We start from the raw sequence: 24,534 nt of genomic DNA, 5'->3' as shown, positions 1-24,534 counted from the left end.
GCCAGCGCTGTCCGGAGACACTTCCGGGTCATGTGGCCAGCGTGACATCGCTGCTCTGGCGAGCCAGAGCCGCACACGGAAACGCCGTTTACCTTCCCGCTAGTAAGCGGTCCCTATTTATCTACTTGTACCCGGGGGTGCTTTCGAACTGCTAGGTTGGCAGGCGCTGGGACCGAGCAACGGAAGCGCACCCCGCCGTGGGAATTCGAACCGCCGACCTTTCGATCGGCAAGCCCTAGGCGCTGAGGCTTTTACCCACAGCGCCACCCGCGTCCCGTCCACTGTGGGTTACTTTTGTTCAAAGCAAGATTCCTCTGAAGGGAGAGGATGTTGCAAAGTAAGTCAGAGGCAAAGCAGCCCAAAGCCAGGTTCTGTGTTTGCACACATGATTTGCAGTGAGCCAAGGGCTGAATTGCTGCTGTTGTTTCATAGCCCAGAACAGCAGGTGTAGGCGAAAGGTCTAAAGTTAGACAACCAGGTCTTGGTCAAGGCATCCGCTGACCAGCAGGCTATAGAGAAGAGGAACGTCAGTATTTCAACTCTGAGCCAAAAGTTTGGCTTTTGCTATTTTTTGACACCCTTGGTCATGAGCCAAGTGTGATTCTCGAACTCTGAATGCTGACTTTGCCAAATCCATACAGGCCCTTTTCATCTCTCATGCTCAGGAAGTCGCAGCCAGAGCTCAGGAGAGGATTTTTCATTTGCTCCTTTTCCATGGGGTGGGGAAAACTCAACACTTTTAATCTTGTCTTATTGTTATGCAAATTGGGTGGTCCAAAAGAAGGAGACTTATATCTGCACCCTCTCTTTAGCACAGATGGCCTGCAGGAGAATTTCCTGTCCTTCAAAGTAAAACTGAACTTTTTTGGCAGTGCAACTGCAGGGAAGGCATTGTCTGCCACGTTTGCAGTTGAAGGCAGAGCTTGGGTGGGGGGGCAGGAATGTTCAGCAGAGGGCAACCAAAATTATCAAGGGGCTGGAGCAACTCCCAGATGAGAAGCTAAAACATTTGGGGCTTTCTAGTTTAGGGGGGAAATGAGTAAGGGAGGACACGGTCAGGGGTACACGCCTGGTGTAGAGAAAGTGGAATGCGGTAAGTTTTTCATCCCTCCATAATTCCAGAACCCAATGGGGCCGGCCATCCAATTGTGGGTTACTGGGTGGTTGTTGTTTTTATTTTGATTACAGTCGTACCTTGGAAGTTGAATGGAATCAGTTCCGGGAGCCAAAACGTTCAAGAACTAAGCTGTTTGAAAACAAGGGTACAAGAGCAATAAAAGAGGACAGCCTGAGGCACTGCCAGCCCGAGCTGGGAAAAGAGGTGTGCGGGGTCGCCACTGCCATGCCCCTTTCCCCAGCTCGGGCTGGCAGGGGCCATGACGGGCAGAGCAGCCCACTCCCGAGCCACCTGAGCCCGAGACCCCAACAACTCCCCCTCAACCTGGACATTTCCTTTAAAATGTAAAAAATCGCCCAGATAGGCATGTTGGTCCCCCAAAAGAGGACATGTCCGGGTTTCCCCAGACATATGGCAACCCTAAATTGTGGTGGAAGATGACCCTGAAAATACTGGCAAAGCCTTGTATGGTACGGCATGGAAAGGGGAACTAGAATAAAGGACTGAAGGGGCTGCATTAGTGAGGTTGTTAGAGCAAGTTTCCTTGGAATGAGGCTCAGTGGAGACTGTGGTGTCTTTATGATATATGGTTTATTCACACACATATACAACCTGAACCGAAGATGGAGAGGCTCACAGCATTAATGCCCCAGAAGGTCTTGCTTCTTCTAGTTAAAGCCTTTGAATCAAGAAGAAATCAGGCATGGCTCTCTCTCTGTGACTTCTGCCAACTTCCAGCCCAGCTCTCTCACACAACTCTGACCTTTTCCTTTCTCATTCCCAGCCAGGCGAGGGAGGAGGCACACCCTCATTTGCCCTCTGGCACAGAGCAACCACAAGGTACATAGGTGGCAACTATGACCCTTGCTTGGTTAATTCAACAATGGAATCCTCCATTAGATTTTCACTCTTGCAGACTAGCTCCCAAACTCACAAGGCTGAGGGACTTGGCAAGACCAAGGCTGTTTCAAAACAAGGTTTTAGGTGCATTTAGCTTTGTGCTCTATAGCTTTTTGCCCAATATTGATTGATGGGGAATGGAGGCTTATTTTGGGATGGTTTGTGGTGCACAGCCCTGTCTTGTCTTGTCCTCGTGAGTGTGTGTGTGTGTTTCAAGGGCTTTTTGCTTGTTCACCAGGATCCTTCAGAAGGAAGAGACAAAAGAGTAGTGGCATTTTAGGACAACATAACAATAACTTATGCAGGCATAGCCTATTTCATCAGAAGCATATAGGAGACTGAGGAGGTTGATTGATAGTTTGAGGTATTGGTTGAGGCTAAGGCACCTGAAAAATCATATCACCCCTTATATACCCAATGGATGGCTCTGCTCTGCAGATGACGGCTTCCTGCAGGTACCATCTTATCGGGGGTCCCTTCTCTGCTATCTTGTCAATGCCTACTTCCTCTTCCTCTTTCAAGAAGCCTTCTAAGGAGAGATTTTTCTTAGTCTGCTTCTGTGTAGGAACTTTTTTTGGATGTTTTGGTTGTTTAACTGTTGTGTGTTTGCTGCCCTGGACTCCTTTGGGAGGAAGGGTGGGATATAAGGATGCCGAGTAGTGGCTCCTGCCCATACCTGAAGGTTTTGTGGAGGCGCCATAGCCTCAGTGTGTCAGCACCTGCATTGCATGCAGAAGGTCCCAGGTGCAGTCCCTAGCACCTGCAGTTAGAAGCTCAATGTAGGTAGGAGCCTCTCTCTGCCCAAGACCTTGGAGAGCTCCTGCCACTCAGGCTGGAAGTGGGCAATACTGGGCTAAATGGATCAAGAAGGTTTAGGATCAGGGACTTCCTTCTCTTAAATGAGCTACCTTCCCAGGTGGATGAGCCCCACTGCTCTTCACTTCCCTCTACAGCACGGGCAGAAACCACCTTCTTGACTGTTGGACCCCCTAGTGGTCTCATCTGCTCAATTGTCCGGAGCCTGGCTGTCAGGGCTGATTCAGCTGCAGTTCAGCATCAAAACTCAGAGATGAGCAGTAAGGTGGACTCTTTCTTCAGAGAGACAAAACCCGACAGACAAACTCCACAGGCCAGAACGGAGGATCTTAGCCTCCTCCTAAGGCAGGGCTATCAGACATCAACAGCTTCTGGGTCTTCCTTTAAGAAGCTCAACAATTTGGGGGTGTTCCTAAAAATAGCTCCACAGCTTTCGGGGTGTCTTGGTTTCTACTTTTAGAAATATGGCATCCCTAGCCTAAGGCTCCTCCCCAGTCGGCTGACTTCTCAACAGTCATGGAGGGGCTCTCTGTGCCTTTTGTTCTGCTACATGTAATGCCTCCCTTGTTCCTGGAGACAGAGGAGGAGGGGAGAAGGGAACAGTGGACATGGCAGGTGCCTGGGGATCTGTTGCAGCCTCAGCCTCCACCTCCTCCAAGCCATCTGCTCCCCCTTCTTCTTCTTCTGACCTGTCTCCTGCATCCCACCAGCAGTCTCCTGGCTTGGGGCCTTCCCACTTTGATGCTTCCCTGGGGGGTTCCCTGGCTGTAGCCTCCTGCCATTCCTCCTCCTCTAGCCAGTACCCGACACTAGCTTTGCATGCAGGGGAAGCCCCTAACTCACTGAGGGTTGGAGACCCATCAACTCCCCTCACCTGATAAGCCCGCCAGTTGAAGCCATTCCTGGGGTGTGGCTGCTGCTGCAGGCTGACAGTTTCTAAGAGCCACAGGTGAGAGCTGTAGTGACCAAAGGTGGACAAACTACCCCAGAAGGAGCACAACGTGCCCCCCACCAGAGGTACTACCCCTCCCCTCACACCCTTGAGTCATGAAGGACAGAAAGTGGAGAGTTGAATGTGTGTAGAAACCAGCCTCCCTTAGGAAAACAAAGTTTACATTCATCACTCCACCCACTTTCACCTGTGGCCCCTCCCACCACTGGCACATGGCCCCTGGAAGGCTTCCCAGAGGAGAATATGGCCCTTAACCCTGAAAAAGAGTCCCCAACTCCAAACTAGTGACGAACTGCCATTGATGGCTCCAGCTGGATGTTGAAATCTCCCTCTAAGCTCCTTCTCAGATCCATGTTCCCTTTCAACAACTGGCTTCCTCCTGCAGGGCAGACAGTCCCCTCAGTTCAAGGACCCATTGTTTCTCCATGTGCATTTTCAGCAGCCTCCCATGTGACTGCCAGTGATATCATTTTTCCCATCCTCAGATTTTGCCCCACCCCCGGCAGCCTAAAATTCTCATCAGCTTATAACTTCAAAGGAAATAAGACATCTCCAGCTGAGCAAGATCTGGTATTTTCCCCTCTTCAGATAGCTCTGGATCTTCAGCTGTGGAGGGAAAATGCCCACGGTCCTTTCAAAATTTCCAATGTATTCGTAGGAACATCACCTGTCTTGGCAAAAAGGAAGGAACAAATGTCTCAGATGCAAGCCCTTTAATCTGGAATTGCTATTCTTAACTCCATGTGGCTGGGGTGTTCTGGGGCTTCTGTACCTTGAACTAATAATTTCTTGTTTGCATGTTCTACCCCAGCTGCTGCTCCCTGTTCAGTTCAGCTGGGGGATTAATTATGCCTTGTCATTTGATTTGTCAGGGTCTGTTCCATACATGCCGGGTGGATAAAACGACTAATTCATGTCATGTCTAACTGGTTTGAGCAAAAGGCTTCTCAGAAGCTAGGGCATGTCATAAAATACGGCAATGTACAAAAGCGGGTGGAGGGTGGACATTAAAATCAGTCCAAAGAATTCAAATGTCTGGGTGCTCAAGAAATGTTTAAATGGTAGCACAGACCTGTTGGCATAAAAAAGGTCTTCAAGAGATGCCTGAAAGTCAGCGTTTCATTCCAGATCAGCCTTCTCACGGATTCAGTCACTTGTGCAGACAGCTCAACTTCTGCAACCAATGACCTCCTGCAGAGTGTAGCCACAAAAGAGAGTTTTGGGAGGACTGGAGGACAGGCTTGCAGTTCATTCAGGGCAGAAGCAATGGGAGAAGGGCCATAGCTTAGTGGTAAAGCAGCTGCTTACATGCAGAAGCTCTCCGGTTCAATCTGTTGTATCTCCAGCTAGAATGTCCTCTGTCTGAAACCCTGGAGAGTTTTTGCCATCCATTGTGGACAAGACTGAGCTAGATAGAGCCATAGTGGGACTCAGTATAAGGCAGCCTCCTATTGTCCCAGCAACAAGCCTTTGCCACGCACAGAGGACTCCTTAAAGACATGAAATAAATAAAGCTGCCCTGGAAAGGGATGCTGAAAATGAGTCACAATTAGAAAGCCCTGGGACAACAAAACACTCGGACACAGTGCCTTTAAAGCACGGACCTGGGCCTAGGAAGCATGGGGCACCAGGTACCTGTGGCTGAGCCTTGAGAGACTGCTGTCCAAGGTGCTGAAGGGATTGAATACAAATATGCAACTGTTAGAATGTCAAGGGGCATGATGGTGCTTTGAATGCATAAAGCAGAGGCAGCCTAACTTGCACAGTTGCAGAATGAACTGAATTGAGCTGGAAGAAGCAGGACTACATGGGATGTAGAACGCTATACAGGGAATGGCTCTGGGTGGCCCACTGGGAGAGGCACATGATGCATTCATGAGAAACTGAGCTCTGAAATCCTGGAGAGCAGCTGCTGGCTGTGGCAGACCATACAGAACTAGATGGCCCAGTGGTCTCACTGGGGTTTCAAGCCAGAACACAGCTTCAGCGCCCCCAGGACAAACCAATTTTTAATTCCCCCAACTCTTACTAATCAGAGTTTCCTTTTTAAAGCGACAGTAGTTCAAAGCATTGACTAGGGGCTTTTCAATGTTCAAAGGCACTTTGGATGCCTTGACTTGCAATCCTTACAACAACCCTGCAGAGCAGTTCAGTGTTATCTCGAGTTGCAGAATAGCGAGGCGCGATGCCGAGGCGGACGCAGGGTGGCCCACCTAAGGAGTTCATGGTAGGGGGACCTAATGAGGCCAAACTCCGTCTTCTGCAGCCCGGTCCTGCGTATTGTAATAAACAAAAATCTGCCCTTATTCCCTTATGGGGAACACAAGAGCCCTTCTAGAGTCCTTTGTAGGTTCTCCATCGGTCGGAGAAAATAACAGAGGCCAAGCAGAGAAGATTGAGAAGCAAAGCAGCTAGTAAGCCTGATCTTTATTGAACTGTTGCAACAGGGTGCTCCCCCCACAGGCAGGAGAAGGAGGAGGACTCCGAACAAAGATGTGCCTGCCCATATAGAGACATTTTAAATTGCCCGCCCTGGAGTCCAAGACCACCCCTAGACACATCGTACCTACATCACAGAAAGGGGTGTAGCTCAAGACCACCCCCCAGATACATCATACCTACATCACAGAAAGGGCAGTCTACAACAGACATCTGAGTGCGTTGTTTACCTACTGTCTGGCAGGTTACCTGTTAGTGCTCACTTGATTGGGTACCCTGGGGAGCCTGGCCAGTCTTTTGTAATGACAAATACTTAGTTCCTGAGCCAGGTCACAGGCTCAGCCTATGCAGGAGTGCAAATATCCAGAGATGTAGTGATCAGATGGGATTACTATGAGGAATTATAAAAGACCCTGATGCTGGGAAAGATGGAGGGCACAAGGAGAAGGGGATGACAGAGGACGAGATGGTAGGACAGTGTTCTCGAAGCTACCAGCATGAGTTTGACCAAACTGCAGGAGGCAGTGGAAGACAGGAGGGCCTGGCGTGCTCTGGTCCAGGGGGTCACAAAGAGTCGGACATGACTAAACAACAACAACAAAGCTCTCCATTCCTTTTCTGCACCAAACTTGATTATCGGAGGACAGGAAAATACTAGCAAAAGAAAAGGGGGGAAAAGCTGACCTTGTCTTGTGTTTCTTTCCTGGAATAAGAAAATAATGAAGAGACACGAGACTTCTAAGGTGCCAGAACAAGCTTTGCTGGCTACTGGTAGTAAACAAACCAGAAGAGACAGAAGATGACCGACTTTCCATTGAAGAAGCCTTGACCCGTTTGAATAAAGGTAAGAACAAAGATAGGGCTCAGTGCTTATGCCCCAATCCAGCAAAGAAGAACAAGACATGTAAATCAGCTCCAGTACGTTTGTCTCTTGCTGGATCACGAACTGGGAATAAAGCTGGTGCATATCGGAGTGTTAGTACTGAACTGCATTGTTTCCAATATGATGTGCTTCTGAATGGGTACTCCTCTTCACCTTTTAGCTCATGAAGCCATACTTTAAAATGGTGTTTACATCTGACTAGGGTTGGGTAAGGTCCTTACCGTCAGGATGTTAATACTTGGATGCTCAGTTGTGGTTTATCCCCTTCTCTTCAGCTGTTTAAGGACTGCCCCTCTTTCTGATTTACTGCCGCTGAACTTTGTGCCATCTGCAGATTTCAACATGCTTCTACTTCACCTGACCCAAACCATTGGTTGGCTTTCATTGAGTTCTGTGGACACAGTAAAAAAAAGCTGCCATCTGGTTTCTCTCTGGATGTCCGGATTGTTGAACACAGATTTGCTCTCCACCGTAACCATGTCTCTCAGCATACCACTTTATTTCCCCCCAGATAGGTGGCTACTATTCACTTGTAGGAAGATGTGCTTGTTTAGATTACAAAATTGCAGTGGGAGCAAAAGCCACCTTTCTTCTCTCAAGAGGGTTAGTCGAGTTTCTGTTGTTACGGAAAAATCCAGGTGGGAGGCTGCTCAGAGCCCGTGGGTCCCTGCGGAACAAAGAAGGAGTCCAGCCACCAACCGGAGCAAATAGCGGAGACCAAAGTTGATTGCGCAACAGGTTCAGAGAGGAATTGAACCCCGAGAACGGGGTGACAAGGACTTTTAAAAGTTCCTATCTTATCCCAGCAGACAGTTCGCTAAACATCACCACTCCATCAGAAAAGGGGAGGGTTATACATGATTAACATAGGAGGAATGTGTTGGGGTAACATGCAAATACAGGATATGTCTTGAGAAGTACATTCTAAGCACCTACTGCAAGAGGACAATAGAACTTTGGTTTGCATAGTCTGCCGCCTGGGTAAGTCCGGAGGAGAGCTTTTGCCCAGCAATTGTCACCTATGGGTAAAGTACCTTCCTGTGAGTAGGTGACCTCCCGCTTGGGGAATTCTGGCGGGGACCGAGGGGTTCCCAAGTCCTTGGCCAACGAAGCAGACTGGCGGTGGAATGAAGAGAATCGGTGAAACCAGTGGTTTTCTATGAATTTCCAAGTGTTTTAAGGCTTTTTTAAATACAGACAGTTCTTTTCGGAAGTGGCCGGGCCTGACATTGCTACATTGTATCTAGCTGGACCATAAAGAAGGCTGATCGCCGAAGAATGGATGCTTTTGAATTCTGGTGCTGGAGGAGACTCTTGAGAGTCCCATGGACTGCAAGAAGATCAAACCTCTCCATTCTGAAGGAAATCAGCCCTGAGTGCTCACTGGAAGGACAGATCCTGAAGCTGAGGCTCCAAGACTTTGGCCACCTCATGAGAAGAGAAGACTCCCTGGAAAAGACCCTGATGCTGGGAAGGATGGAGGGCACAAGGAGAAGGGGACGACAGAGGACGAGATGGTGGGACCGTGTTCTCGAAGCTACCAGCATGAGTTTGACCAAACTGCAGGAGGCAGTGGAAGACAGGAGTGCCTGGCGTGCTCTGGTCCAGGGGGTCACGCAGAGTCAGACACGACTAAACGACTAAACAACATCTACCGTATTTTTCGCTCTATAACACGCACCTGACCATAACACGCACATCGTTTTTAGAGGAGGAAAACAAGGGGGGGGGGAATTCTGAATGAAACAGTGGATGTATCATTTTTGTGCCTCATGTTGTGGCCACAGACATGTTATCTGATGGTGAATTTGGGGTGACCCAATGCAAAAATCCTGAGAATCCCTGTGGATCCGTGCTTTGTAACCATGTTTTAAGTGGGGAGGGAAGGAAAAACACAGAAGGGACAAGGAGCACGAGAGGGGTGTGCAGAGGAGCAGCTGGCTAAGAATGCAGGAGAGGGGTTTAATGGGAGGGAGGAAAGGAAGGCAAAAGTTTCCCCCCCCACCCACCCAAGCCAGCCCCCCCTCTCTCCCACCTGCATGTTTTCCGGCTACCTGCAAGTCCCTAAAATGCTTCCCTGAACGCAGCAGCACCGGAGCACGGATAGGAATTAGAAGGAAGGACGCGATCCTGGAGGGGAGGGGCTTTCCCTGCTCTTTGCTCCGTTTGAGCAAACAGCAACCGAAACAGAAACAGAAGTGGGTGGGCAGTTAGACCCTGAGGCAGAATGCAGGAAAGCAACAGCTTCCTCTCTTCAGGCATCCCTCCTCCCTGACAAGCGATTGGATTTTTGCCTGATTTTGCCAGTCGGCTCCAGGGACCACACATTCGCTCAATAACACACAGAGACATTTCCCCTTACTTTTTAGGAGAAAAAATCTTCGTGTTATAGAGAGAAAAGTACAGTAGTTTTGATTGAATTAACAGGGTAACGAGGTTTCGATTGACTCAGTCCGTTGTTCTCGCAGCGGGAGCTGTCATCACCTTGTCAGCGCTCAGTGGAGCGTGCAAAACAGCTGGAGCTGAGCTGCCTCTGCAGAGCCATGGCATTGCTGCGATTGGCTGAAGGGCTACATTCAACGATCGTGTATAGCATCGGGATACAGGGTCAGAAATAGCGCTTTCTATTGCAGATGTATATATTTTGGCAGAAATGGTTTACAAATATGCACGATGGCAAGCAGGCAGACAGGAACAGTTACAAAGCAAACTTGATCCTGCCTAGCCTGGAAGCTGTTTCCAACTAGTGAACTAGAAACCTTTCAGCAACCTTTACAACCATCTACAAAGCCCGAAGTTTGTATTTTCTTGAGCTTTCTCTAGAGAAGGGGCTGTTTTGTATATTGGAGCAGAATAGTGTATTAGCTCTCATGTTTTGTGTAAAGCAAGCCCTTGTTAAGTACCGTCAGCTGAATTGGGCTTGTGCCCAGATCTTAGCACACTAACCGATAAAACAGGTGAGGGTAACCTCTGACCCTCCAGACGTTGCTGAACTACAATTCTCATCATCCTGCCCATTGGCAATGCTGGCTGGGGCTGAGGAATTTCAAGGAAGCTTTCGACTTGCCCCGACCTACACCTACCTACCCACTGAAGGAAGGAGCAAGAAAGCAAAAGGCAAGTTCAGCATTCCAGAGTTTTCCAAATGCCATGGCATCTCAATGGGGCTCCCTTGCCAATTGATGGTAAAGCAAGCCATTGGACAGGCCATCATGCATGAGGACAGTTTTTCGAATGGATTTGAATCACACTTGGACTTTTTCCTAATTCAAGATAGTGTCTCACGGAAGCAGGGAGCTTTGCAGAGTCCTTTGGAGACTGTGGAAAAGATTGCGCAAGAGAGAGGCTTGGCACCAGAAGAAATTCAGAACTTGCTGAACATCGCACTCAGTGCCAAGCTTGGTAAAGAAAACATGTTTTGGCTTCTTCTCTTTCCCCTTGGCAGCAAAGTATGTCAACGGAGCTGCATTGCCCTGCCTTCTCCCTTAACAAGAACCGGGGCTGCTTCGAGCTTGTGAGAAATTATCAAGAGTGAAGATGTTCAGAATGTTAAGCAGTGTCTTTCAAGGTCTTGCAGGCACAGTGATCAGCACTAGGCTACTGAAGACTCTGATTCCCATTTCCGTACTCACAGAGGGTTCTCTTCTTTCCGCTGTCTCTTGGCTCTGTGCTCGCAAGTGTTCTCGTGACTTTCAGGTAACTTGGAAAGCATGGGAATGATGTCTTGGTTCTGAAGAATGATATTTCCCCCAGTCTGACTTAGTTATCCTGGTGATGATTCGGCTAGATGTTGTACACGCTGACCATATTCCAGAAGGGGTTGGTTGTCTTGGCCTTGCTTTGGCTTACTGAGATCTGTCTTCTCCTGATAGGTGCGCATTCTAAAATGGATAATTGTAACGTTTGACTTCATTGATCAGAAGGAAAATATGAATGCTCTCGATGGTTTCTTCTTCCGCTTCTTACAATATGAGAAATTGGTAAGATAAAAAGGAATGTGTTATTTTGAAGGAACTCGCTTTTATTCTGACATTAACCCAAATCAAACAATAAAGAGTACTTTCCGACCACACAACAGGACACCATGTGAAAAGTGGGGCCTTAAATACATTTGAATCAAATACATTTGGAACAAGTGATTGTTACATTTAAGGAACATTCTCTAGGCGATGAGATTGGGGGGAAATACAAAAACCCATTCGGATACATTTGGATACATTTAGAAAAGTACAGCATTTTGAGGAAAAATACATTCAGATCCATTCTTAAAGTCAATGAGAAAGATACAGCCAAAAGGATACGATTCGATACAGCGAAAAACGATACATACATCACAGAAGGGGCGGCCTACAACAGACTCCCGTCTGGCAGGAAACCTGTTAATGGGTTTACCTGGATATTCTTTTGTGATGATAACTACTTACGGTATTTATGTATGTGTTTATATCTTAGACCTTCTAATTCTCCTAGGACCAAGAATTGACCAGATGGTGCAGGATGCCCCCCCCCCAAGTATCTGTTGGGAGCAGATTTAGGAGTGGGGGGTGGAAGCACCTACTGGTGGGGAGCACACTTCTTCTGGGGATGCTTGCTCCTCCTCCTCCTCCTCCTCTTCCCACTTCTCCCTGGGGCCTCAAGATGAGAAGTCAGGCTGGAAGTCTCCTCGGAGAAGACAAAGGAGCAAGCATGGCTGCCTTTCCTCTTCTTCAGACCAGTTAGTTGGACCTTTCCCATCCCAGTTCTGCAGTAGTTTTCAAGCAGTGTGCTGTGGCAGCTGGGGTGCCGCGGGAGACACTGGCCTCTGTCCCTCTTTCCTTCCCTCCCTCCCTCCTCGGATGCCATCTCTGCCTCCCCAAGGCTTGCCCAGCTGTTCTCCCCCAGAGAATGGTGCCTCTGGGGCTGGCCAGGGGGTGTGGGCTGCCAGGAGCTGAGGCGGCCTCAGAGGAAGCAAGCCAACTGGCGAGGGGCCCTTGCTGTTGGGAATGGACAGGCAAGTCCCAGGCCCCTGGGGGGCAGCGGGGGCAGCTCAGAGACCAAGAGGAGGACTCCTAAGGAGAGGGGAGAGGAGAGGAGGCTGAGAGAGCACTCCGCCAGGGAGGCTGTTCAAGAAAGGGGGAGAAGAGGCAAGCAAGGGGGGACCTAACTGGTCTCCTGAGCCCCACAGGGGTGCCGCAGAAAGAAGGGAGTTGGTCCAGGGAGCCGTGGACCCAAAAAGGTTGAAAACCTCTGTACTTTTCTTTCCTCCAGTCAATTACTTTGCTATTATAGCAAGGCCACTGGACCCAAGAAGCTAGTAGAATATTCATTGCCTCTCTTTGTTGCCGCCTGGGGATTCGGAGGAAAGAGAGAGGGGAAACTCTGGCCTATCAAGCAGACCTGGACAAGGAAAGCAAAGACCTCCTTGGAAGTGTCCCTATTGTTACTAGTGAGGGAACAAGCACTTGAATGCAGCTAAATGGAGTTTATTTCCCATTGTTGTTTATTATGTGAAAAGCAGTCAAGGAGAAGCCTGAGGACTTGTGAGCTGAGAGGGTGGAAGCAGTTCAATTCAAATCCTAATTCTCTTGCTGATGTTTTGAAGGCTGACCATCTTCCTCCCTCCGACCTCCTCAGAACCGGAGAGGCTGAAGACTGTGGAGAAGTTGAGACAACTGCGCCAGTTCCTGGAAGAAGAAGAAGAAAAGCGTCTGCTGAATCATGTGGAAGAGGTGGAGAAGGAGATTGCAGGGAGAAGGGATGAGCAGCTGGCCAGACTCTGCAGGAAACTCTCCTCTCTTGAGAGGATCATCCAGGTGATGGAGGAAAAGGGTCAGCAGCCAGCGAGTGAACTGCTGCAGGTAAGACGGCTCCAGGAAAAGGCTGCCTCCCATCCTTTCTGTGCCCCTTTCATGTACGCAAGGAGTGTAGGGGCTCAGTTGACGGAGCCTCGAGTCAGCTTTGTAATGGACAGGAACACCCCAGAGACCTGGGATGCTGAACTCACCTGAAGGCCGACTAGAGATTCTTCAGTCTTCTTGAGGGAAGGGGAGGGGATTTTCTGCTCCTTGCTGATGATTTGCCTCCGAATGCCTTCCCGCTGGGCAATGCTGCCTTCCTGCCCTGCCCTGGGCTTCGCCAAGGATGCATTCAGGCCTCCTTCTGACATGAGCCAGTCTCTTGACCCAGCTTCTCTTCCCGTTCCCTCCACAACTTCTGGGTGGATCCCCTTCCCCATAGATCCTGATCGGCCCAAAATGGTGCTCGGTCACAGTGACCAAAGAGCAAGACAGAGGGACTCATCCAGACTGCGCCACCTTCGGACTTCCGGTTGGCGCCAGCGATTAATGGCGGGTTCCCTCTGAACTCCGGAGGGAACCGGCTCCGCGAAGCATGGGTCTGGCCGCTGCGGCGAAGCAGAGACCCGAAGAAATCACAGGCGGTGAAGCCTGTGAACACGGAGACTCGGCGGGCTCCATTTGCGCCCCCCCGACTGCAAAGGAGCCTTTTTAAAGGCTTCTGAACGGAGCGGGGGTGAGTGGCGCGGAGCTGAGAGTCGTCTACCCTCTTCGCGGGGTGAAGCCGCAAGCCATTATCGGAGAGCACCGATTTCTTTCTGGACAATTGGAACTGAATGCAACTACCCGTGAGTAGGAGTAAGAAGCTAAAATTCCAAAAAATAGACTGAAAATTGGTACCGAAACAGGAGAAGTATAAACAGGAAGTCTGCTTCTCCCGGCTTGTAGATAGAGCAAAGCAAAGAGATTGTAAAGCAGTAACTTTGATAGATACTTTTTTGAAGATTTTAAATCCATCACCAAAAAAGGTGTATTCCCCTCCTCTTAGCAGGGGTGGAGGGGTGAGGCTGGAGCATTAATTTCCTGCTAAGACAGTGTGGAGTAAAGTTTTACCTGCTGCCTCTAAAATCTGGGAACGGACTGCGTTTGACAGCTGTCAAAGTGCCAAGGGCAAAGAATATTGATACTCTGTGAAAAGATACAATTGCTTTTAGAAAGGATTTGGACTTAAAAGTAACTTTTGGGTGAAATTGTGTATACTTAGAGAACAAAGGGGAACTACTAGGACTTTATTTGCTGTAACTGAAAGTGGAAGTGTGTCCCCCTAGAGGAGATTATGTTGTAGCAAGCATTGCTACTAAACATCTGAGCCTGGAAAATTCCTTTCCAAAACAAAGTGACTTGGCATGAGACTGACCTTGGACTGTTTCTGGGAGTGCTATGGCAGATGGGAAGGGCAAGATAGAACAGACGGAAGAAAAGACGCTCAGGTCTGGGAAACAATATAAAATAGATATTGCTCAGCAGAGAAGGGCCTCAACATCCGGAGCAGTAGGTTCAGTGGGAGCTGCGGCTTCACAACTAAGGTCAAAGGCTATGTCAGCACAAGACCCATTGGCTCAGGTACTTACTAAAATTAATGCATCTCTGGAAAATCTAGCCAAACAGGTTGCAGAGACAAATAAACAAGTAGCTGAGGCCTCAGCAAAAATTGACTTGAACACTACAAGTTTAATTGAATTGGGAAAGAAGGTGAATTCTAATATACAGTCTATTGACAAGCTAGTGGAGGAATCGGCCTCGACTCGGAAATTAGCCGAAGAAGCGAAGGAGATTGCAACTGCTGTCCAAGAGAAGATACCACCGGTATGTAAAAAACTTGAGGACCACGACTTGACCTTGTCTGTGATCGAATTGCAGGGGAAAGAGAGGAACTTAAGACTCAGGGCAGTGCCGGAAAAGGAGAAGGACAATTTGGTGGACTACCTTACAAAGGAATTTACAGATTTCTGGCAAAAAGATCTGGAGAAAGGAGAATTCAAGATAGTGAGTGCATTTAGGATTGGCAGAAGACAAAGAAAGAATAGAGCAAGGGATTGTCTGATCGCTTTAAGAACAAAAGAAGAAAGAGATAAAATTTTGAATTTACAGTATCAAAGAACCTCGGAAATTGAAGATTCTACGGTGGAGATTTTCAGGGACATACCTAAACTGATCCTGGATGTTAGGGCCCATTACAGAGATCTTGTGGGCCTATTGAAAAGAAACAGAATTCTCTTTAGATGGGAATATCCCCAAGGCCTATCTTTCAAATTTAAAGGAAGAAAAATAAGAATAAGGACAGTGGAGGATAAAGACAAATTTTTGAACGACCACGAGGATGATTTACAGAAGGGGGTAGCTGGAGAGGAGCCAACTGCAGCAGAGGGAATTGGAGATATAGCAAACTTATCATTTGGACTCTCTGAATTGGGGAAAGACACACCACCGACAGAAGAAGAACAACAACTTGGTGCAGTTGGTGGGAGGAGTAAGTAATACACGATGGCTCTGCAACTTCTAAGCTGGAATTGTAATGGACTAAATTCCCCTCGAAAGAGAAAAAGTGTTTTCCATATATTAAGAAAAGAACAATTGGATTTGATCTGTCTACAGGAAACACACGTAATGAGGTTACACAGGAAGATGCTTATTAACAAGAGACTGGGACAAGAATTTATTTCATCTGATAAGGTAAAAAAAAGAGGAGTTGTGATATATGCAAAGGAGAAACTTTCACCGAAACAAATTTTTAAAGATGAACAAGGAAGATATTTGGCTATTGAAATTCAACTTCAAGGAGAGAAATTTCTGATTGTAGGGGTGTATGCACCAAACGAGGGGAAATCTGAATTTTTTAAGAAGTTGCATGAAGTTCTTCTGGATTATATGGACTACAACATAATCTTAATGGGAGATATGAATGGAGTTGTCTCTACAAATATGGACAAGGCACAAAGACAGGTAATCACCAAAGATGGTAGATTACCAAAGACTTTTTTTGAATTGACCGACAACATGGACTTGATTGACATTTGGAGAACTAAGAACCCCCTAGGGAGAGAGGGAACTTTCTTTTCTGAGGCTAAAATGACCTGGACTAGAATTGACCAAATTTGGATCACTAGAGGAATGGCTCCAAAGATAAAAAAAAGTGGAAATCTGCCCTAAAACTTGCTCAGACCATAATGCAGTAAAGTTGGAGATGAAGCAAACGACACCCGGCTCCTTTAGATGGAGGATGAATGACACTTTACTTAGAGATGAAGAAGTGTATAAAAAGGCCCAAAAAGCTTTGAGAGATTATTTTGAAATAAACATGACTACTAACGTGGAAAAAAGAGTAATCTGGGATGCCAGTAAAGCCGTGATGAGCGGGTTCCTGATTCAACAGAATGCAATAAAGAAGAGAAGTCGAAATGAGAAAAAGGATAAAATTCTGGAGAAAATAAAAGAAGGAGAGAAAAAACTGAGAGTAAAGCCAAAGTCACAGGAGATCTTGAAAGAAATAAAGTTACTTCAGGTACAATATATGGAATTGATGAACCAGGAAATAGAATGGAAAATTAAACAAATGAGACAGAAGACATTTGAATCAGCGAACAAATGTGGGAAACTACTAGCTTGGCAACTGAAAAAAAGACAAAAATTAAATACTATTACAAATTTGGAAGTAGAAGGAAAAGATATACACAACCCAACTGAGATTAGAAACTACTTCCAGAAATATTTCAAACAATTATATGCACAAGGGCCACAGAACGAAATGGACATAGACCGATTTTTGAAGATAAATGGATTACAAAAAATTTCACAAGAAAGCAAATTTATGTTGAACTGTAAAATATCTGACCAGGAGATAGAAGGTGCCATTCAAAATATGCAAGTAGGCAAGTCTCCAGGACCGGATGGGTTGACTTCCAGCTATTACAGATCTTTGAAAGAGTGGATATTACAACCATTGAAGGAAGTCTGTAATGAAATCTTGGAAGGGAAAAGGGCACCAGAATCGTGGAAAGAGGCCTATATTACACTAATACCAAAAACAGAGACTGAAAAGACTCAACTTAGGAACTACCGTCCCATATCCTTATTAAATGTGGATTACAAAATCTTTGCTGACATTTTGGCTAAGAGACTGAAAAAAGTACTGATTGAGGAGATTCATAAGGACCAAGCGGGCTTTCTTCCGGGAAGACATCTTTCTGACAATTTGAGGAATATAATTGACATTTTGGAAAAGCTAGAAGTGAACATAAATACTAAAGCAGTTTTGATATTTGTGGACGCGGAGAAAGCCTTTGACAATATTTCTTGGAGTTTTATGAAAAAGAACCTACAGGGTATGGGGGTAGGCCATGGTTTTGAGAATGGTATAGGTGCAATATATTCAGAACAAACGGCCAAATTAATTGTAAATAATGTGATCAATTTAAGATAGAAAAAGGGACACGACAAGGGTGCCCAATTTCCCCATTACTTTTTATATCGGTCCTGGAGTCCTGCTGAACATGATTAGAAGGGACCGGATGGTTAGAGGTATACAGGTCGGAGCTAAACAGTTCAAATTGAGAGCATTTGCAGATGACCTAGTTTTGACAATACAGGAGCCAGAATCTAGTACTAAAAGAGTTTTAGAATTAATTCAAGAATTTGGTCAGGTTGCAGGGTTCAAACTGAACAAGTTAAAAACTAAGGTTCTTGAGAAAAATTTAACACCAATTGAAAGAGAGAAGTTTCAGAATGAAACAGGATTGACTGTGGTTAAGAAGGTGAAATACCTGGGGATTAACATGACAGCTAAAAATGGGAATTTATTTAAAGATAATTATGAAAAATGTTGGCCTGAAGTGAAAAAAGATTTAGAAATTTGGTGAAATTTGAAGCTTTCCTTGTTGGGTCGAATTGCAGCTATAAAGATGAATGTATTGCCTAGAATGCTGTTTTTGTTTCAAACATTGCAAATTTTGGACAAGATGGACTGTTTCAAGAAGTGGCAGAAAGACATTTCTAAATTTGTCTGGCAGGGCAAGAAGCCTAGAATAAAATTCAAGATATTAACTGATGTAAAGGAAAGAGGTGGATTTGCCCTGCCAGACTTCAAACTTTATTACGAATCAGCAGCATTCTGCTGGCTGAAAGACTGGCTGCTTCTTGAGAACACAGACATTTTGGATCTAGAAGGTTTTATTGGAAAATAAAACTCCAAGGTGGTTGTCACCAATGGAGGCTAAGGCTCAGAGAAAACTTAATATGGAGGCCAAATGGCCAAAATACTGGGAAATTTTGGAACAAGAAGGGGACAGACTGAAATTGCAGAGTTTTGAGAAACTGAAAGATAAAGTGCGAGATTGGCTTCATTATTACCAGATAAGGGAGGTTTACAATTTGGACAAGAAAGTTGGTTTCCAGGTGGAAAAATCTAAATTGGAGACAGAATTGTTAGAATCCAAAACTAAGACTTTGTCAAAAATGTATAACTTGCTGCTGAAATGGAATACGCAAGATGAGATGGTGAAATCTGTAATGATTAAATGGGCACAAGACGTTGGACATAACATTATGTTTGCTGACTGGGAACAGTTGTGGACCACCGGGATTAAATTTACGGCATGTAATGCCTTAAGAGAGAATATTATGAAAATGATATACAGGTGGTACATGACCCCAGTCAAGCTTGCAAAAATCTACCATTTGCCCGACAATGAATGTTGGAAATGTAAGGAAAATGAAGGTACATTCTTTCACCTTTGGTGGACGTGTCCCAGGATTAAGGCTTTCTGGGAAATGATATATAATGAATTGAAAAAGGTATTTAAATATACCTTCTTGAAGAAACCAGAGGCCTTTCTCTTGGGTATGGCCGGCCAAGTGGTGCCAAAGAAGGACAGAACTTTTTTCATGTATGCTACAACAGCAGCAAGAATACTCATCGCAAAGTATTGGAAGACGCAAGATCTACCCACTCGGGAAGAATGGCAGATGAAACTGATTGACTGTATGGGATTGGCAGAAATGACGAGCAGAATCCGTGACCAGGGAGAAGAGTCAGCAGAAGAAGACTGGAAAAAAATTAAGGACTATTTACAGAAATATTGTAAAATTAAGGAATGCTGAATGATGTTGGATTGAAATTGAGTGGTTTCTAGCTGTAATGATATAAAGGAACATGGATGGAAAAAAAGGGTTTGGATAGAAAATAGGGTGATATGATAAGCTGTAATGCTTTAAGTTAAGGATTTGCTGAACAAATAATCTGAAATGGAATACAAGAAGGGGAGGTATGAGGAGGTCAGAGAAATTTGTTATTGAAAAGTATGTTTTATGAACTATATGTTTTTTTTTTAATTTCTTTGTTTGTTTTTTGTTTGTATAAAAATTGGAATCTTTAATAAAAAATTAAAAAAACAAAAAAAAAAAACAGACTGCGCCACCTTCTCCACTCACAATCCCATATGGCCAGACGTACAAGTGCATCTGAAGGCTGAGAAGGCTGACATACTGGCAAAGGCAGGAGAAGCCCTATGACGGAATGATTACCAGATGTCCCCGTCTCCCGGGGACAGTCGCCGGATTTACATATCTGTCCCCAACAAAATCCGTCCCCGGAATGTCCCCGGATTTCATATAAGGCCCTCAGATTTATATTTTAAGTGTTGTAGATTTATTAGTAGGGAAGGAATGTTGCATGATTGGTTCAACGGCACAAGACACATCATATGGGGACTTCCGACGAGGCAAAATGGCGGGTGCCAGGGCAATGAGCAGCTCCTGAAGCCAGCCAGAGCCAAGTGCACTACCAGGCTGGCTCTGGGCTGCTGAGACTGCCGCCTGTGCTGCCACTGCCGTGGGGGAACCAGGGATGCCCGGCGTGTCAACTGGGGGAACCGCTGACACCCCCCCAGGACCCAAATCGAGGCGGAAGCGAAAGCCCCCGGCCACGTGGCCGACTGCCCAGCGGCGCTCCAGGGCCAGAAAAAACCCCGGAGCCAACCCAGGGAGAAGGAGAAGGAAGAGAGAGAAAGAGGAAGGAGAAAAAAGAGGGGAGCCCCGACCTTGCGGCCACTGAGGAAGAGAGGTAGGAGAGCACCAGGAGGGCAAGGACACGGGGCCGAGCCCAGGCCCGACCCGAGCCTACTCCACGGCAGATAGCACTCCAAGAGATCAGGCTGGGGCCCAGAGGAAGGCCACGCGACAGAGGAGACCCAGAAGAGAAGGTATTACTTCTTATTTTTTTAAAAAAACTGATTTTAAAAAATAACATTTTTTTCTCTTTTGAAAAAAAAGTGTCCCCAGATTCTTTGAAAAAAATCTGGTAACCTTACCTTAAATCCTAACCTTCTAATTCCAAGTCTCTTCTTTCTCAATATCCCCATTCCGTTAACCGCTCCAAGCAACAAGCTGTAAAATACAAGTTTAAAACACAAGCTTTCCTTTGCATCACACATTACTTTAAATGTAATTTGTGGGTTTTTTCACCTGTCCTCCAAACTTAGGTCTTTTTGCCATCCTTTAAATGGGAAATCAGTAGTCGAGCCATACTTTTAGGTAAAACGTTTCTCTGGATCCCGGAAGTCCTACCTGAGAAGAACAATAGGAGTGTCCGCTAGCGCCAGCCGCTTCTCCTTCTGCAAGCAGCGCCACCCGAATTCCCACCTGGGATGAGCCACTTGGCGCACTAAACTGAGCCGCCGGAGAAAGACTGGGGCGGGCGGCAAGTGGGAGGGGGAAGTTGTGTGCTTCTGTCCCGTCAGAAAAGTGCTGCTCCCCCCAGGAAGCAGCCTGCTTGCAGAGAAGGGGGCTGGGCTGCCTCAAAGCCCATCAAGGCCAGAGGCTGCTAGCATGACTAATGCCGGCTTTCTCATCTGAGGGGAAAGGATGCTCGGTCTTAAATGCTGGCCTTGGCAACTTGGCTGAGCTACCTTGGGCCAGTCCTTGGGCCAGCTTAGCCTCCCTCACAGAGGGTTGTTCTGCAGATACACTCAGGAAAACACCCGAGGCATGAAGAAGAAGAACGAGGAGAGTGGGGTCTGGAAAGGGGGGTGGGGAGCGCTCCCACCCCAGCCGCTCCAGGATGGGAAGTGCGTCCCAGGGGGAGCGGGATTCAGGCGGAGGTGGGCGTCGGGTTGGGTGGGGGTTGCCAGGAGCAGCACGATGTCCCTCCAACCCCCAGCTTCCACTCTCCAGGCAGGCGCCCAACATGGCCAGCTGGCAAGGGCTCTTTCTTACTCCAGCCTTGCCGTGCAGATCCCGGGTTCAGCCCCAGATCTCTGGAGTGGAAAGGCTCTTGGACGTGAATATGAAAGGCAGCATCTGTCAGAATAGGTCATACTGAGGCAGTACAGATGAACGTGACTATTGTTTCGCTTCCTCGGCATCCCAGAACTGTGAAGGTTGCCTCAAATGTTGAGCAGCACAGCTAAGGAAGAAGGAGTGGAGTGTCTCCGGGGGGCGCATAGCTCCCATTCCCTTCCAAACACACAGACAGGACAGTGTGATGGCACCCAGGGAATAGTTGCAGCAGCCGGATGGCTGGCTGAAACACACACCATTGCACTCTTTTTGAATGGGATTCACTCTGAATCAGCCAGTTAGTGAACTTGGTGCTCCTGTGCAACAAACCCACTACAAAATTGCTCTTCCCCGCACACTTCCAGGTCCCTCCAGCTGGGCTTTTTGAGTGTGATGGGTTTTTCTCACTCCAGAGCAGTTTGTCTTTAAGCTGAAGGTCACCAGGAAAGCAAGGGAGACTAAAAAGAATTGCACTCTTGGTTTCCTGGAAGAAGATCAAACGACTCCCCTGGACTAGAGGAGACATCTCATGAACAAGTGGAGAAATGCCAAAGAACTTTGGATATCTGCTTGGGAGGTTTCTGATGCAGTATTAATTTAACAAGGAGCCAGGAGTGAAACCGAAAGTAGACTGACCAGCTAGCTGAATCCAATTATATTGCTATGGGGGGGGGGGCCCTCTAACAATTTACTTTTCGATACTTGTAGTTCCAGAGTGAATTGAATAGGTGGGGGGGTGGAGGAGAGGCAGAAAGAAGAGCTAACTTGTCTGTGGCTGGGGGCGCAATCTGGACGGTTCTGCTGGGGCGCAAGATCACCTAACTACTGCTCTGCGCCTCTGGACCAGGGGTGGATGGTGCTCATTGGGACTGGGAGGGTGGAAGGCAAGGAGGCCAACAGTAGGTGGCGCCAGAGCCAAGGAGTGGCAGAGCCAATGCATTCTGTATCTGAGATGGAGTGGGAAGGGGCTGTCGGCCACCGCAGCCATCCCCTGTCTGCCCTCATGGACCGGCCAGAATCCACTGGGCAAATGCTCATCTTGCCAGAGTCTGGGTCTTCTGCTGTTGCTCTCTCAGAAACCGTGCCCAGGTGGGATGTTTCGTTTTTCGTAGCTGCTTCATCCCTGAGGAAGTTGGAGGTGACGCAACTCCTGCATCTCTGAAGTGAGAAGGTTTGGAGGTATTTCAATTTCCATCCTTCTTCCTTGGCTCCCTGGAAAGAAGGCATCTTTACATTTTGAGCGCATTTCACAGGCCAGGAGCCAAGCACCCCTTCCTGAGGGGGAGAAGAGGCCCAGAAAAGATGAGCCTTTCCCAGCCCAAAGGTGTTCCCCTGAGATTCAGCTTCCGGGCTATGGCTAAACAGGTTAGGAGCAGGAATATTGGGAGCGGGAAGGAACTGATGTCATCTGCCAGAGCAGCTGGCTAATTGAAGGGAATGAGGTGATAACAAGGCTTTCAAATCTGAACTCTTGTTTGCGGCTGATTAGGATAGAGGGAGGTGGAGAACAAGGGCAATTGGTAGCAGACTCTGGGTAGTTTGTTCCTTCTCTTTGTTCGGGTTCCTACGTCACACAAGCAGTTTAAATGGCAACACTCCTTTGCAAGATTGTCCGCCTTTTTAATTGTTGTTATGGAAAATCAATAAAATGATAAGTTGCCCCTGCCAAAGGGTTGCATGACATCTGGCTGAAGACTTTTTGTGCTAAAAGTTGAAGCTATTCTGGGGTGTGTGGGTGTGTCCGTCCGTCCATGTGGCCGCTGTGTATTCACTCTCAATAGATTAACCATTTCTCTTTATCCGTCACCCTTTTGTCTATAAAAAGTGTCTTCTGGTGAAACCCAAAATAGAGTCTTTGTGTATAAACTAACTTTATATCTATTTTCAGATTCTTAATACGCCACGCACGTCTAATACAGTGGTTCTCAAGGTATGCATTTACTCTGACTTTATCTACCACAAATATCCAAGCCATCTAACCCTGAAGTCCTAACCTTCTAATTCCAAGTCTCTTCTTGGAAAGCTCTGCCCCTCCCTGTCTTGCAGGTGATCTGCCAGTTGCCGCGGTCGCACCAGAACGTGTTCCGCTTCGTGGTGGCTTTCCTGCGGGAGCTGCTGAAATACTCTGAGAGCAACAACGTCAGTGGCAACATGCTAGGTAAGGCCTGCCTGTCCTGGCTGGGAGCTGGCCTTCCTCCTGCTCCCGCCTCCTCTCATGCAAATGTTTCTGCTTCCCTGCAGCCACCCTCTTTGCCAGCCTCCTGCTACGGCCTCTGCCCAACATTCTGCCAAGTGCCATCGGCTTCCTCCTGGGCTTCCTGCTGGGGGCGGATGACTACGAAAGGTGCCAAGCGTGACTGGAGACGAAGTTGGGAGGGAAGAGGCAAGGCCCAGCCTCTGTTCTCTGGTGCCTGCCCTTCCCCTTGTGCCATCTTGCCATGTGCCAGCTCCCTTCCCTGTGCTTCGCCCTTTCCACCTTTTCCTCTTGACTCCTGACACGGTTGCACACTTGGCTTTCCACATGGTTCCAGGGCATTGGCAGCAGGTTCAGGGTGCTTGGGGAGGGACCCTGTTGGAGGACAGTCATTCCCCTGCCCATCCTACTACCACCACTGCTGCTCTCAGTCCCTGCGCAGTAGTCCACGCTCTCCCCTTCTGCTGCAGCTGAGCATGTGCTACTCTTGGTGGGTACCAGGCATAAGGATTCCTGGCCTGTCCTGGGATTGCAGGACCTCTTTCTCTGTCCCCCCAGCCTTGATGCTCATCAAGAAGGGGCAGGGCAGCCACTGTGGCCCACGTACGCCTTAGCCTGCTCTCTATAGTTCAGCTATCTGTCCCCATTCTGCCAAGTAGAGTTCTAGGGTGTTCATTCTTCATTCTTCAACACTAAGCACTGCCTAAAGGGACCAGGGAGGAGGAGGGGGCACAGGCTGGGCAGCAGGAGGGGAGCTGAGGCAGTGGGTACAGCTGGGTTGGGTTGGGCTCCCCACCCGACCCCAAGTTCTGCAACTTTGTCTTTCTGCTTTTCTGTCCTGGGTTCCTGTACACTCTTAATTTATTGGGAAACGGTTGTTTCAAAATGAAAGATCCGTTGTGCAGAGATTGTTCTGGTGTTTGGAGGGGAGCTACACTTGCCTTTGCTGGTTTCTCCACTGCTCTGAAGCTCAGCCAGACTTTCCAAATGTAGCCGCCTTGGGCCCTCGCAGCACACATGAGGGAGAGGCTGTGGAGAGGGGGTGCTGCATGGGGCATCAGGTCGTGCAGATACCATGGAATCTGACTTCGCTCTTCACAACAAGGCTTGCAGGTGCAGAAAGAGGGC

General features: G+C 47.5%; 1 pseudogene; it reads left to right on the top strand.

Annotated features, from left to right (window-relative positions):
• The window catches only part of LOC128406111 (inositol polyphosphate 5-phosphatase OCRL-like), a 108,729-nt pseudogene extending 85,160 nt beyond the window's left edge, over window positions 1-23,569 (top strand).
• Window positions 23,570-24,534: the final 965 nt, after the last annotated feature.

This window comes from Podarcis raffonei, chromosome W (assembly GCF_027172205.1).
Source record: "Podarcis raffonei isolate rPodRaf1 chromosome W, rPodRaf1.pri, whole genome shotgun sequence".
NCBI classification, from domain to species: Eukaryota; Metazoa; Chordata; class Lepidosauria; order Squamata; family Lacertidae; genus Podarcis; species Podarcis raffonei.
This window is presented reverse-complemented; position numbering and strand designations above follow the sequence as displayed.